Genomic DNA, 12848 nt, shown 5'->3' with positions numbered 1-12848 from the left:
CAATCATTTGAATAAGGACAAAATTGTTCGATCGCTCGAAGGGTGGTGTTGGATCAATCGAACTTTGTACTTTATGCTTTAGGTCATGGTTTGGATCTATCTTGAAGTGCTGAGATCGATTAGTGTTCGATCGATCGAACCTTGAAGTTGGATCGATCGAACTTTACTGCTTCCCACCTTTGGCTTCATTTGCTTCTTTCTTTCTCCACTTTGCTCCTTTCTTTGTTTAATCCCAAAAATGCTTCAATTAAGCACTTATTTGGCTGAGTTAGCTTATTTTTGGGATAAGTTCCTGAAAATGAAAATAATACGAAATCAATCTAAAACGGTAAGGTAAGATAGATAAAGGTACTAGAATGTCTAAGCTTAAGGGGCTTAAATACACACTTTTCAGTGCTCATCACACCCCCAAACTTAAATATTGCTAGTCCCTAGCAATGAACTAGAAAGTAAAGGAATGAAATGGACAACTATACAAGTATGAATCTAGAAAACAATAAATGGATAACGCCACTTTCGTAGGGAACATGATTGCACTTAGCATATACAACAAGCCTTTTAAACCCCTAGGTTACCCCTAGTGGACGAGTGAAGTCTCGTAAGGGTTTCCAGAAATGATACCCACAAACATTAAGCTCATTCTTTTAAAAGAGGCACCAATATTGCAACCAAGTATAGGGAGAAAACTACCTCAAGTATGCAATATTTCAAACATTTCCAAGTAATCTCCCAAAATCTCAATATCAAGCAAGCAAGTATGGTCCTCCACACATTAAGAAAATGATCATGCGAATCAAAACAACTCTAGAATCCTTTTTGAGTGGACCGGCATCAAATATGTTGCTATCTTAGCTAACTAAAGAATTAATCGCATCCTTACCCTCAAACTAGCACACAAATCTAGTACCGATCATCAAGACAAAAAATGGACATTTTATTAAAACTTTATTGTTCTAGGTGCGCTTATTCTTTTTACTCAATTTTTTTTTTTTTTTTTTTTTTTTTTTTAGGATCAAAGATGGAAGCATGGTGCAATGTGCTGATCTATTAAGCTTTCCAGCGATTCATGAGGTCGAGCGTTAGGTCAATGACTCCCAAACCAGACGGCTTTAGGGCATTAGGCATTCAAATACCCATACGGACTTACAAGCTCAAATCAACTAGGTTACAAATCAAGACAACTTCCATCTAATCATTTCCCACTTCTCGCCTTTTAGGAGAAGTCCACACTTTTTATTACTTTTGCAACTTCTTTTTTTTTATTCATTTTTTTTTTTTTTTTTTTTTTTTTTTTTTTTAAGCAAGTTCAATTATTAACCTAGAGTTTGGGCCCTCCACCATTCGGCGCAAGAAGTTCAGTGCTTGATGAGGCTAGAATCCCAGTTACTTAGTGAAAAGGGGTTGTTATCCATCTTTATCAAGAATGAAAGCTTTTAATACACTACTAGCTCAATTGAGATAAAACCAATTCAATAATCAACAAAGCATGTACCCCACAAATGAATGCTAGTGTGCACCTGTGCTAGTGTAGAATACTAGAGTGAATCTCAAAACAATCACAAAATCAAGATGATGTGGACCACAAGTGCAAGCAAGATATCAATCTTTCAAAACAATTACTCCTGAATGGCTTCCACAAGGCATACAAGGAGTATTGGACTCTCAAGTTAAGCAACTTTTAAATTTTAAGCAATATAGTCCTCAAAAGATCAAAATCATAGCTAGGTATGGACCAATCATAGAAATATCCCTCAAATACACAAGTCATGCTTAAAATTTTGAATTTAAAACTAACACTGTAAAGCACCATTCTCTAGCTCAATTGGGATATAACTAATTCAATAATCAACAAAGCATGTACCTCACAAATGAATGCTATTGTGCGCCTGTGCTAGTGTAGAATACTAGAGTAAATCTCAAAACAATCACAAAATCAAGATAATGTGGACCACAAGTGCAAGTAAGATATCAATCTTTCAAAAAATTTACTCCTAAATGGCTTCCACAAGGCATACAAGGAGTATTGGACTCTCAAGTCAAGCAATTTTTAAATTTTAAGCAATATAGAACTCAAGAGATCAAAATCATAGCTAGTTATGGACCAATCATAGAAATATCCCTCAAATACACAAGTCATGCTCAAAATTTTGAATTTAAAACTAACACTGCAAAGCACCATTCCCCCCAAACTTAAATGGCACAATGTCCTTAATGTGCAAGAAAACAAAGGAAAGAGTATACCAGTGCAACTAAGCAAGAATGATCGGGACTGAAGTATCCAAAGTGGGTGGCATGGCCCCCCCAAAATTGGGATGAGCTGTGGTCCTAAAAATTGGCACTTGGATAAACTCATCAGATAACAAAATAGGATAATTAGTGCATAGTGGACATGCAAGTGTAAATGGGATAAACAGATAAAGAGATAAGAGATGTATAAGGGTGGTCCTGAAAATCGGGTAGCACTCTCTCACTGAAGTTACTGTGATGCACCTGATGGAGTCAAACATACAGATATGAGAATATAATCATATGACATCCATAGGAAAAACAGATATATAAAACAGATAAAGTACAGGTACAACAAAAATATCAAAGCCGACAGACCGGCTGTAAAAATAATAATACTGTACAATGACAAAAATAGAGATCAGAGAGCAGAGATGGATTAAAAGATAGAAGGAACTGGGAACTCAGGACGATGAGGTAGGACGGGTAGGTCGGGCTCCACGGATATCTCTGGATAGATCTCGAAACATGGTCGCGACATCCGTGCAGAAGGCAACAAAATCAGCTCTGTGGGCTGTAAGATCAGCTCATATGGCAACAACAGCATCCTCAGGAGTCTGCAGACGTACTCCAAAGCCGGGGGTCAGATCTGGAGCCTTAGGTATAGATGAATCAGAAGAAAACTCCTGAGTCTGCTCCTGCTCGTGAATGGGTGACTTGGCTGGAGAGTACTGCTCTGTGTCATCTGCAGGGCGCTCTAAATCGATGTCTATATGCTCTGCAGCTGGATCGAGGTGCGTCGTCTACTGCGGGATCTGCTGCTGCTGCCTCTACCTCTTCCTCGGCCTCTAGCTCCTCTGCAGCCACTACCGCATGGTCCTACAGTCTAGTAATAATGGCGTTGTAGCTCTTGGTCCAGTCATTCTTCAAAAAGTGACAAGAACCTCTCTCAGGGTGCTCCCGAGGATGAATAGGGTAGCACTGGTCGATAAGAATCTGGGTGATGAGGTGGCTAAATGGGAGAGACTTAGCCTATCTGGGCTTCTCCTTGCTAATATACTCATCAAAAAACTTCCTCATCACGCTCCAGATGAGCGCGGGAATTGACACCCAGTGGCCTGTGTAGAAGGCATAGAGGGCTGTTAAATAATCTCCCCTCCTCTGAATCTTGTGCCCTACCATGTAGATATTTCGGAAGAGCACGGAATCAATGAACCACAGGTCATCTGGAAGATATATCCGGGTGGCGAAAGTCTCGCCAGCGGCATGGTGACCTGTAAGAAAGACTATCATATCGGCACAAGAAGGCCTGTATAGCCTCGGATATAGCTCATGTAGCTCTAGAAGATAGCGGTGTGGATAATGGCAAGAGCGGGCTAGTGAGTCCACTATGATAGTGATCTGATGGCCATCTATGGAAGTGATCAGCTCTACTGTGGTATGCGAGGATGGTCGGAGGTTTTGGAAGAACAACCGTACTAGCCACGGGTAGACTGGCTCTATAACTGGGGCAAGAATAACTGCAAGGCCCCTCTGAATGATGTCATGGTAAGCTGATCGGGTAAGCACCGATCTGGAGAAAAAGGCTGTAATGACCCGGATTTTTTCGATAAATTTTTTCCGTTGTCTTTTCCCTTCTGAGTTTAGTTTCTTGTCGATTAGTGTCATCTTGAGTGCTCTGGAGTGATTTTCGAGACTCTTTTCTGTGGATTGACAACTTCCTTTGAGGACTAAGTCATTCCCACATTTTTCATTTTTTGACACTATTCACTTTTTGTCTTTTTCCCTATTCCGCCTTTTCCTCATTTGGCACTCTGTTTGCGTAACCACACTTCTTGTGTTCGGAGTTGGTTTCTGACTTCACGTATCTTCATTCCCAATGATTTCTATGAGATACGTATCTTTACTTTCGTGAGAAAGTACTCTGATTGCTCCCGGTGTCCATAGGGGCATAAATGTAACGTTCTTTGGAAACTTTTTCTTTTCTTGGGGTATTTTTCATAAATATCTTTTAAAGATATTTTATTTCAGGGGTATCTAAGATAATATCTTTTGAAAGATATTTTCATTCTGGGGCAGTTTCGCAGTTTTCACTTTTTGGAGGGGCCATTGTGCAATTAATGAAAGTTATTACTCAATGCCTTGTTTTGAGCTTGGATCCTCGTATGGGATTCATTTTCACATTTCATCGAGTCGTGGACTCTTAGAATTTTCTCTTGGACGATGTTTTCCAGTTTCAAGGTTTTTGGCCCCGGTTTGCGCCAAACTTGTTTTAGGCATAACTCCTGCTCGAGACTCAATTTTTGACGTTGTTTCTTCCGTTGTTCATATTTTCTCATTTGGAATCTTTTTCATTCACAGAGTTTTGCCATTTGAGCACGTCTACTCAAATTTCACTTTTCCGGACCCAGCGGGGCCCGTTCGGGGCACTTTTTGAGTTTTTCGATAAATAGGGGGCCTTTAAGTGAAAAATCACATTTTTACTCTCTCTCTCCTCTCTCTTGGCCGGATCTTGAGGCAGCCATGGATGCCATCTTCTCTCTCTTCTTTTGAGCTTCTTCCCGTCAATGAAATACTGTAATGCCTTAGTGTTTATTGTTCCCCTCTGCGAGGCCTTCGATTCCAACCGATTGGAATCTCGTTTTGGCTATTTCTTGAGTTCGGGTTTGAAATCAAGTTGTGTTTTTGATGGGGCTTCCTTGGGATTCATGTTCGTGGTGTAGTCCCCGACAAAACCTAGTAGATTCGTCGAATTCGGAGCCGATTTATTTTGGTGGGGATTTGAGATTTCATTTCAAATGGAGGTAGGGAAGGTTTTAGGCTTTTGTGTGTGTTGTATTGAGTGTTTAGCATGATTATACAACTTATATATGTGCCTTGTATCAAATCTAGAAAGTTAGTAATTTTTAATTCTTTGTATAAGATTTAAAATTCATGATGATATATAACTTTGATTTGAATTGTGGCATGGTAGAAAATCTTGTTTTAACATGTTGGTTAACATATATTAAATTTGGATTAATTAAATAGAATTGTTCTTTTTAATTAATATTTATCTTTTGTGAAAGATTAAAGTTCATGGCCGTACCTTGCATGAAATTGAGTTGTATTATGCTTCTAAATTAAGTTTTGGCATGTTTGTTAACATACTTTAATTTGAGAGCATTTGGTTGAGTTTGAAAATTTAGAGACTTTAATTAAGAGAATTAATTAAAATCTAATTTTGTGGTTTCATGGGCCTAATTAAGCTTTTATAGGAATATATGTAATGATCATGATATGTCTATTAGCATATATTAAATTGGGGCCAATTGGAAATGATTTGAAATCTAGAGAGTTTAATTATTTTGATGTAATTAGATTCTATCTTGTTTATCCATGGATTTAATCATGTTTTAGAAGGTGCTTCTATTTTAAGATAATGGATTTAGCCTTGTGTAGTATTCACTTGATTGTGTTATATGCATTGAAGGGCATTGTTGTTAAATTTATATTCATGAGAGTATGTTTCTATATGAATATATTGTTGGCTTGTGATTTCGTAGCATTATGGATATGAAATGCTTATTATGCACAATTAAGAGTTATATTGCTAACTTGTTACTATGTAGTGGTAATATGTATAAGTTATGAACTTATTTGGCTTATTTTGGAATTTTGGAACATTGTTGAGTTGAGACGGCTAGGGTTTGGCTCTAGTACGGGGACGTGAGTCCTTTAAGTCATTGAGATAGTGCGCACTTAAGGTGGTCTTCCCTACGGGTTAGTGCCTAGAATAACCATTGAGATCTCGGTAGAATCCCGAGCGTGATGTCCAAGTCTTCCACTATTTGTTTTCGCATTCAATTCCAAGTTGACAATCATGTTTACCTTGTTGACTTGTGGTTTTGGCTATTGGCGATTTTGATGTTGTTAAGTACATCCATACTAAATTGATATATTTAGTTGATTTCACACTTTTAGATTTCTAATTGCTAACCTAGAGAATCTATGTCTTGATGTGTGGTATTAGATATTCTAATTATGCCAAATCGTTGTATTTAGTTGATGATGCATTTTAGACTTCAAGTTGACAACCTTGAGAATATATATGTTGTTGCTTTGTGTAAGCATGCTCCTATGTTGTTGCTTTGTGTAAGCGTGCTCCTATGTTGTTGCTTTGTGTAAGCGTGCTCCTATGTTGTTGCTTTGTGTAAGCATGACCCTATATTGCTAAAATTGCATGAATGAGGTGATTGATGCTAGAAATGATCTTAGGTAGCTAAGATACTCCTTGAGTCTCACCTTTGACATAGACGTTATGTGGAATGAACCACAATAATTAAATCATGCAAACTTGTAAAACGTAGGTCGATGCATGCTCATTTCCTACGAGTAGCTTTATGTTACTCACCCCAACGATACTGGGGCATATTTCAGGTACAAGAATTAAAGTTGAGACTTCCATTATGCTTGGATGACTTGTAGACTTGAAGACTTCCATTTTTGTGAAGGTTGGCTCGGAATGCCAATTGTAGTCTTAATTGTCAAATGTATATATTTGATTCGAAACTTGTAATGTGTGCCTAAGCACACTTTTGATTCTCATTTTATGTATATGACATGAGGCCAAGGGCCAAACTTCTTTTAGAATCACATTTATGTCATGGATGTTGATTTTTGCCCTTAATGAGATTATATTAAATTCATGCGTTTTAGTATGCTATTTTGCACCGGAGCGTGTATTATGTATGAAATTTGTTATCTAGAATTCATTTAACATGTATGAGGTGTGGCCAAAGGCCAAACGGTATTTTGAAGTCATTTCATAGTTTTGAATTCCAAGTTTTCGTTCCAAACTTCGTTTTTGGCATTTTGGTCGTTAAGGGGTCATATTTTGTATCGGCCATATTTTGAGCCATGGACCATTGTAGCACATCTTACTAGGTAAGTTACGTTTGCTTGCATGGTCGTTTCCGGGCAAAGCTTCTTCTTTGGTGAAATGAGCCTCCTACGGACTCATTTTTCACTTTTGTTGCATAATCTGACCTAAGGGTATTTTGGAAATTTTCTTTGAGAAATAAATTCCGTTCTTCACATGGTAATTTAGAAAATGTGATTTTAGGGGGGCTTTCTTCTTCGTGTTTTTCCGGAAAATGTCGTCTTGGCATCAGAAACCATTTCCGAAGTTCAACTCTCAGTTTTTAAATTTAGCAGCTTTTTGGACCCTCTAGATCAGTTTTCTTGGGAGGGCATTTTGGGCATTTTATAGTTCGTATTTTTCAATTTTCCTCCAGATTCACGTAGAAAACTTGATTTTGAGGGGGTTTCTTCTTTGTGTTTTTCCATAAAATGTCATCTTAGCCCTCAAATTTTCATTTTTCCCGGAAAAACCCCTGCTGCCAGGTTTTTGGGTCGCACCCTTACTACCCCTTCACATCTAAACGTTTAGATGGGGCCTTGTAACCGGTTACATGTGCATGGCCAGTGTTTTGGTCGAGATTTTTGGCCTCCTAACCGGTTAGGAAGGTCTCCTAACCGGTTAGATGCTCTTGGGTTGGTATTTTTTGACAGTTTTGCCCATTCTTCTTCCGTTAGCCATATCTTCTTCATCTAGACTCCGAATCAAGTGATTCTTGAGTCTAAATTCTTTAATTTTTCGTTGTCTTTCCAATGGTGTGCTCGGTGACACCCACTTTTAAGCTGGAAATGATGATTTTGCCCTTAGGTGCATTTTTGTCCATTTTTGAAGTGTTACTTCCGCATTTGATTCCTTTGGGTTCCGTGACCTCGTTGAGGGTCACATTGGCATATTAGAGTCATGTTGTATCTCTAGAGACCAATGTTTGTCTTTTGCTTCCGCATTTCAGATCCGTTATTGGGTCATCTTTCGGTTCATCACTGACGCACCAGGTTGAAAAACTTGGGCCGTCACAAAGGCTGTGTCGAACACCGACTCATGGTCGACTGCCATATACCCATATCTAGGCACGGGCCTATCACGCTCCTAAGCTGGCTGAGCTGGCTGGCGTGGTGGAGATGGTACTGGTGAATGCTCAGCTTCAGCATGTGGTGGAGATGGTGATGGAGTAAATGCAGGATGAGCCGCAGAGGTGGATGGAATATGATCATCCTCAGCCTCATGAGCAAGTGACTGAGGTGGAGTAGGCTGTACTGGCTCCTCATGTGCATGAGAGGGCTCTACTGGCTCCTCTATCCATGGTCTGATATGTCGCTGGGGCCCGTGTTGCCTGTTGGCAAGGGTCTTCCTCTTAACCATGGTCTGCAAAAAGAAAAAGAAAAACTTGCAATGGGAGTTAGTGCTAGAATAAGAAATTTTAAGCACAATATAAAAACATGTATGTCAAGTAAAATAGACAGAACAGATATGACATGAATCTATGCAAGTGGTAGGGTGTGAAGCATGTTAAACAATGTAAGTATGAAATGCATCCAATGTGGAATATCACAGGCATTGGGCATATATGAGATAGCATGAACATAAGATATGAAGAATGAAGTGTGTGTGTGAGATCTGTGAAATTCAATCGATCAGAAAAAGAAGTGAGATCGATCACAAAAGTTGGATCGATCGAAAATAAGTGCGATCAATCTCACAACTTCGATCGATTTGAGACAGGAGTTTGATCGATCTCTCAAAATCGATCTAAGATACAAGTTCGATCGATCAAACTGTGCGATGAATGTAAACAATCACAGATCTGTGACTTTGGAAGCACGGGGCCCACATGAACGTGTTCGTCGTCCCATCAACACAACGCATCATCAAATAATCATCACCCAATCATGGCCTATCCTCCTAAAAATAGATCAAACACATATATATACATACGAATCATATACACGTATATATAAACATGTAAACTCAGTGCTTCAAAGCTTCAAAAATGGAGATTCAATCATGTATAAAGTATGAATGTAACACATAAAGCATGTGTTCATCATATCGAAGCTTAAATCATAGATGAGATCTCGGATTTTACCTCAAAACGATGAGAGAAGTGGAGAATGAACGAAGGAAGTGAAATCCGAGATGAGGGAGAGATTGTAGCTTGGATCTCACCGGAGATGGAAGAGACGAGTAGATGCGGCGGCGACGAAGAGGGGGGTTGGGGTTTTGAGAGGGTTGGATCGATCTTAATAATTGATCTTGAGACTCTCGGTCTATTTTAAAAACATTCCCGACAGAGTTCGATCGATCGAACTGAGATTTCAGATCGATCGAACTTTGATGAACTCTCCTCAAAGTATATTTTTTTGAAATTTTTAAAATTTGAAAAACTAAAATTAAAAATTAGAATTAAAATTAAAAAGAAATTGTAAAATAAAATAAAATAAAATGGAATGAAATATTTTTGGATTTTTTATTTTTTTATTTTTTTTAATTGAATAATCAATAATAATTAAAAACTAAATAAACTAAAATATTTTTGTATTTTTTTTTTCTTTTTTTGAAAACTTTTTGAAAAATAAAATAAAATGAAATGAAATGAAAATAAAATAAAATAAAAATGAAAATATTTTTGGATTTTTAAAATTTGAAAAGTCAAAATAAAGTCAAACAATGAAATGGAGAACTGAGATCGATCGGAACAAGAGTTTGATCGATCAGACAGAGGGCAAAAATATGCAGGTTTTTGGCTCAGAAAATTGGCTAAGTGTTGGAACTTGAAGATCGATCAAACTTCGAAGTTGGATCGATCGAAGAACTTTAGATTGATCTTGAAATGTTTCCGATCAATCAGACAGAGAGCTGAAATATGCAGGTTTATGCAGGCTCAAATTTTTTCTAAGTGTTGAATCATGAGATGGATCGAACTTTGAAGTTGGATCGATCGAAGGTCTCTTGATCGATCTAAGAATTACTTCGAACGATGGGACAGAGAGATGATTTGGATGCAGGTGGATGCAGGTCGAAATTTTTTTTAAGTGTTGGATGCAGAATGGAGTTCGATCGATCAAACTCAGGTTTGAGATCGATCGAACTATGCAGAATGCTCAATAATGACATGAAAGCTCATGCAATCCTCACCAAAGTTCCTTTCAATGCATATGAGAACCAAAAACAAGTATCTAGACTTCGCAAGAAATGAAATTTAAGATAGAAATGGGGGATGAATAGGGTTTTGACACCCTATGAATGCTTTTGCTAGTCTTTAACGTCTTTAGCAAGACATTGGGCTCTTCTAGCCTGGATCAAAGATCTTATAATGCATCCCCTCCTTGTTAGGGTGATAGATGCTTTGAACTCCACCCAACAAATAGTTCGTTGAAGAACTTGTTAGATTAAGCTCAAAAGAAACTTTTGATCCTTTGTCTATGCAATCACAACCTTTGGGCTTCCATGCCCTTTCAAAGCAAGAATTTGAAATAACACTTTTAAAATGCAAGGTTGAAGATGATCCTTTGAAAGTTTTGGTCTTACACAAAAGCTCACTTCTTTGACATTGAAGATCATGACATTTATCTACAACATTAACCTCTCCTTCATATTTGTCAAATGAATTGGGTGTAGGATTAAAGATATTCAACTTCACCTTCATGTAGCCAAATGAGATCTTCATTATCCCCATCCTACAATTAATGTTAACATTAGCGGTTGTCAAGAAAGGATGGCCAAGGATAACAGGAATTTGGCTCTTAGGATTGGGGACCGGTTCCGTGTCTATGACAACGAAATCAACGGGAAAGAAAAATTTGTCAATCTTTATTCATACATCCTCAATTATACCCCTAGGCTTCTTGATAGATCGGTCGGCAAGTTGAAAACTACCGACGTCGGTTTGAATTCACCTAGGCCCAATTTGACATAAACCGAGTATAGAAGAAGGTAAACACTTGCTCCTAAGTTAAGAAGCGCCCGATTAATGATATGATCACCAATGATACATGAAGTAGTAGGTAAACCGGGCTCCTTAAACTTTGTTGCAAAATTGAGCTTACTTGCTCGGTCAAAACCACTTTTCTTGGTGATTAGCTCTTGTTTTTCCGCTTTTGGGTGCACAAGTCTTTCAAGAATTTAGCATAAGCCGAAATTTGCTTGATTGCATCTAAAAGTGGAAGATTAACTTTTACTTGCCTAAACATTTCCATAATTTCATTGGTTTTTGCCTTTTGCTTGTCTTTTGAAATGGATCCTTTTATGGCATCCGGAAATGGAACTTTTGGTTCAAACACTTTTTTAGAATTTTCTTTTGAACTCTCTTCAACACAAGAAGTTTTCAAATCATTTTATTTCAAATCATTTTTCAGCAAAACTTTTTCAACATTATTTTTTAAAACTTCTTTTTCAAACACATTTTTCGAGACTTTCTCATTCCCAAGATCATGTATATGCAATGAAAGAGGAATGGAATGTGAAGCGGGATAGGTGATAGTTTGAGGTTGCACCGGTTCACTCTCTTCATTGGACATTTCAACTTGATTGTCCACAATCCTACCACTCCGCAAGGTAGTTACCGCATTAGCATGTTCAATGGTGTGGCCTTCCGATGAGGAATAAGTTTCCACAACACATTGTTGCTTAGGTGAAGCATTAATAGGCATCTTCAAAACTTTTTCTTCAAAGGCGGGACTTCTAGTATTTCCTTGGGAATAAGATTGGTTGGGAAAATAAGAATTAGCAAATTAATTCCCTTGTGATTGATAAGGTCTATAACCTTGGGATCCTTGGTTTTGTATGGAGGTGGAATGTATTTCCCTCGAAAACCACCTTGGGAAGGGTTTGAGCCCTCTCCTTGGTTTTTCCAAGAGAAATTCGGATGATTCCTCCAACTTGGATTATAATGAGTACCATAAGGACTGTTCCCTTGGTTCACAAAAGCTGCAGACTAGTTCATTAGGTTCATTTTGCACTTGTCCATGAGGATAATGAGAAGTAGAATGAAGAACACTAGAACAAGTCATGCATATTTCATTAGATGCACGATGAGAATGGTTAGGGAAGGAAGATACTTAGTTCGCCGAATTTTGGTTAATCAAAAATTAATCAAACCTTTGAGATAAAGACTTTATTTCTGCAACTATTTCATTTGAATGGTCGACTTGATGTAAGCCAACACTCTTCCTACCTTGTGAATTTCTACTATTCTTGGATGATAATGTTCTATGCAAAGAATTTTCACTCATGCTCTCATAAAGATGCCACACGTCATCCTCATGCCTATCAAGGTATGAGCCACCCATGGAAGCATCAACCATACCTTTGTAATTGTCCGATAAGCTCTCAAAGAAATATTGAACTAATTGCCATTTGGGCATGTCATGATGTGGACACTTCCTAAGCAACTCATTGAAGCATTCCCATGCCTCATGAAACGTTTCTCCATCCCCATGTGAAAATTCTCGAATTGAGGTTCTCATGGCATTGGTCTTTGAAATCGGATAATACTTCTTCAAGAACTCTTGTTGCATTTCTACCTAAGAAATGATTGAAAAAGGCCAAAGATTGTTAAACCAATACTTTGCCTTGTCTTTTAAGATGAATGAAAAAAGTTTGAGTCTTAAAACCTCTTCCGGTATGTCCGTATATTTTACAGTGGAACATACTTCAAGAAACTCATCCAAATGCTTGTAAGGTTCTTCACTTGGAAGTCCATGATAGTTAGGAAGCATTTGAATGG

At 38.0% G+C, this 12848-nt stretch overlaps 1 pseudogene; it reads left to right on the top strand.

The window, feature by feature from the left end:
• The first annotated feature begins 12484 nt into the window (after positions 1-12484).
• On the top strand, positions 12485-12583 carry LOC132287426 (small nucleolar RNA R71; annotated as a pseudogene).
• The last annotated feature ends 265 nt before the right edge of the window (positions 12584-12848 follow it).

The sequence above is a fragment of the Cornus florida genome, unplaced genomic scaffold (genome assembly GCF_030987335.1).
Source record: "Cornus florida cultivar Cherokee Brave unplaced genomic scaffold, ASM3098733v1 CherokeeBrave_3.0.0_Hap2_Chr11, whole genome shotgun sequence".
In the NCBI taxonomy this organism is placed as follows: Eukaryota; Viridiplantae; Streptophyta; class Magnoliopsida; order Cornales; family Cornaceae; genus Cornus; species Cornus florida.
This window is presented reverse-complemented; position numbering and strand designations above follow the sequence as displayed.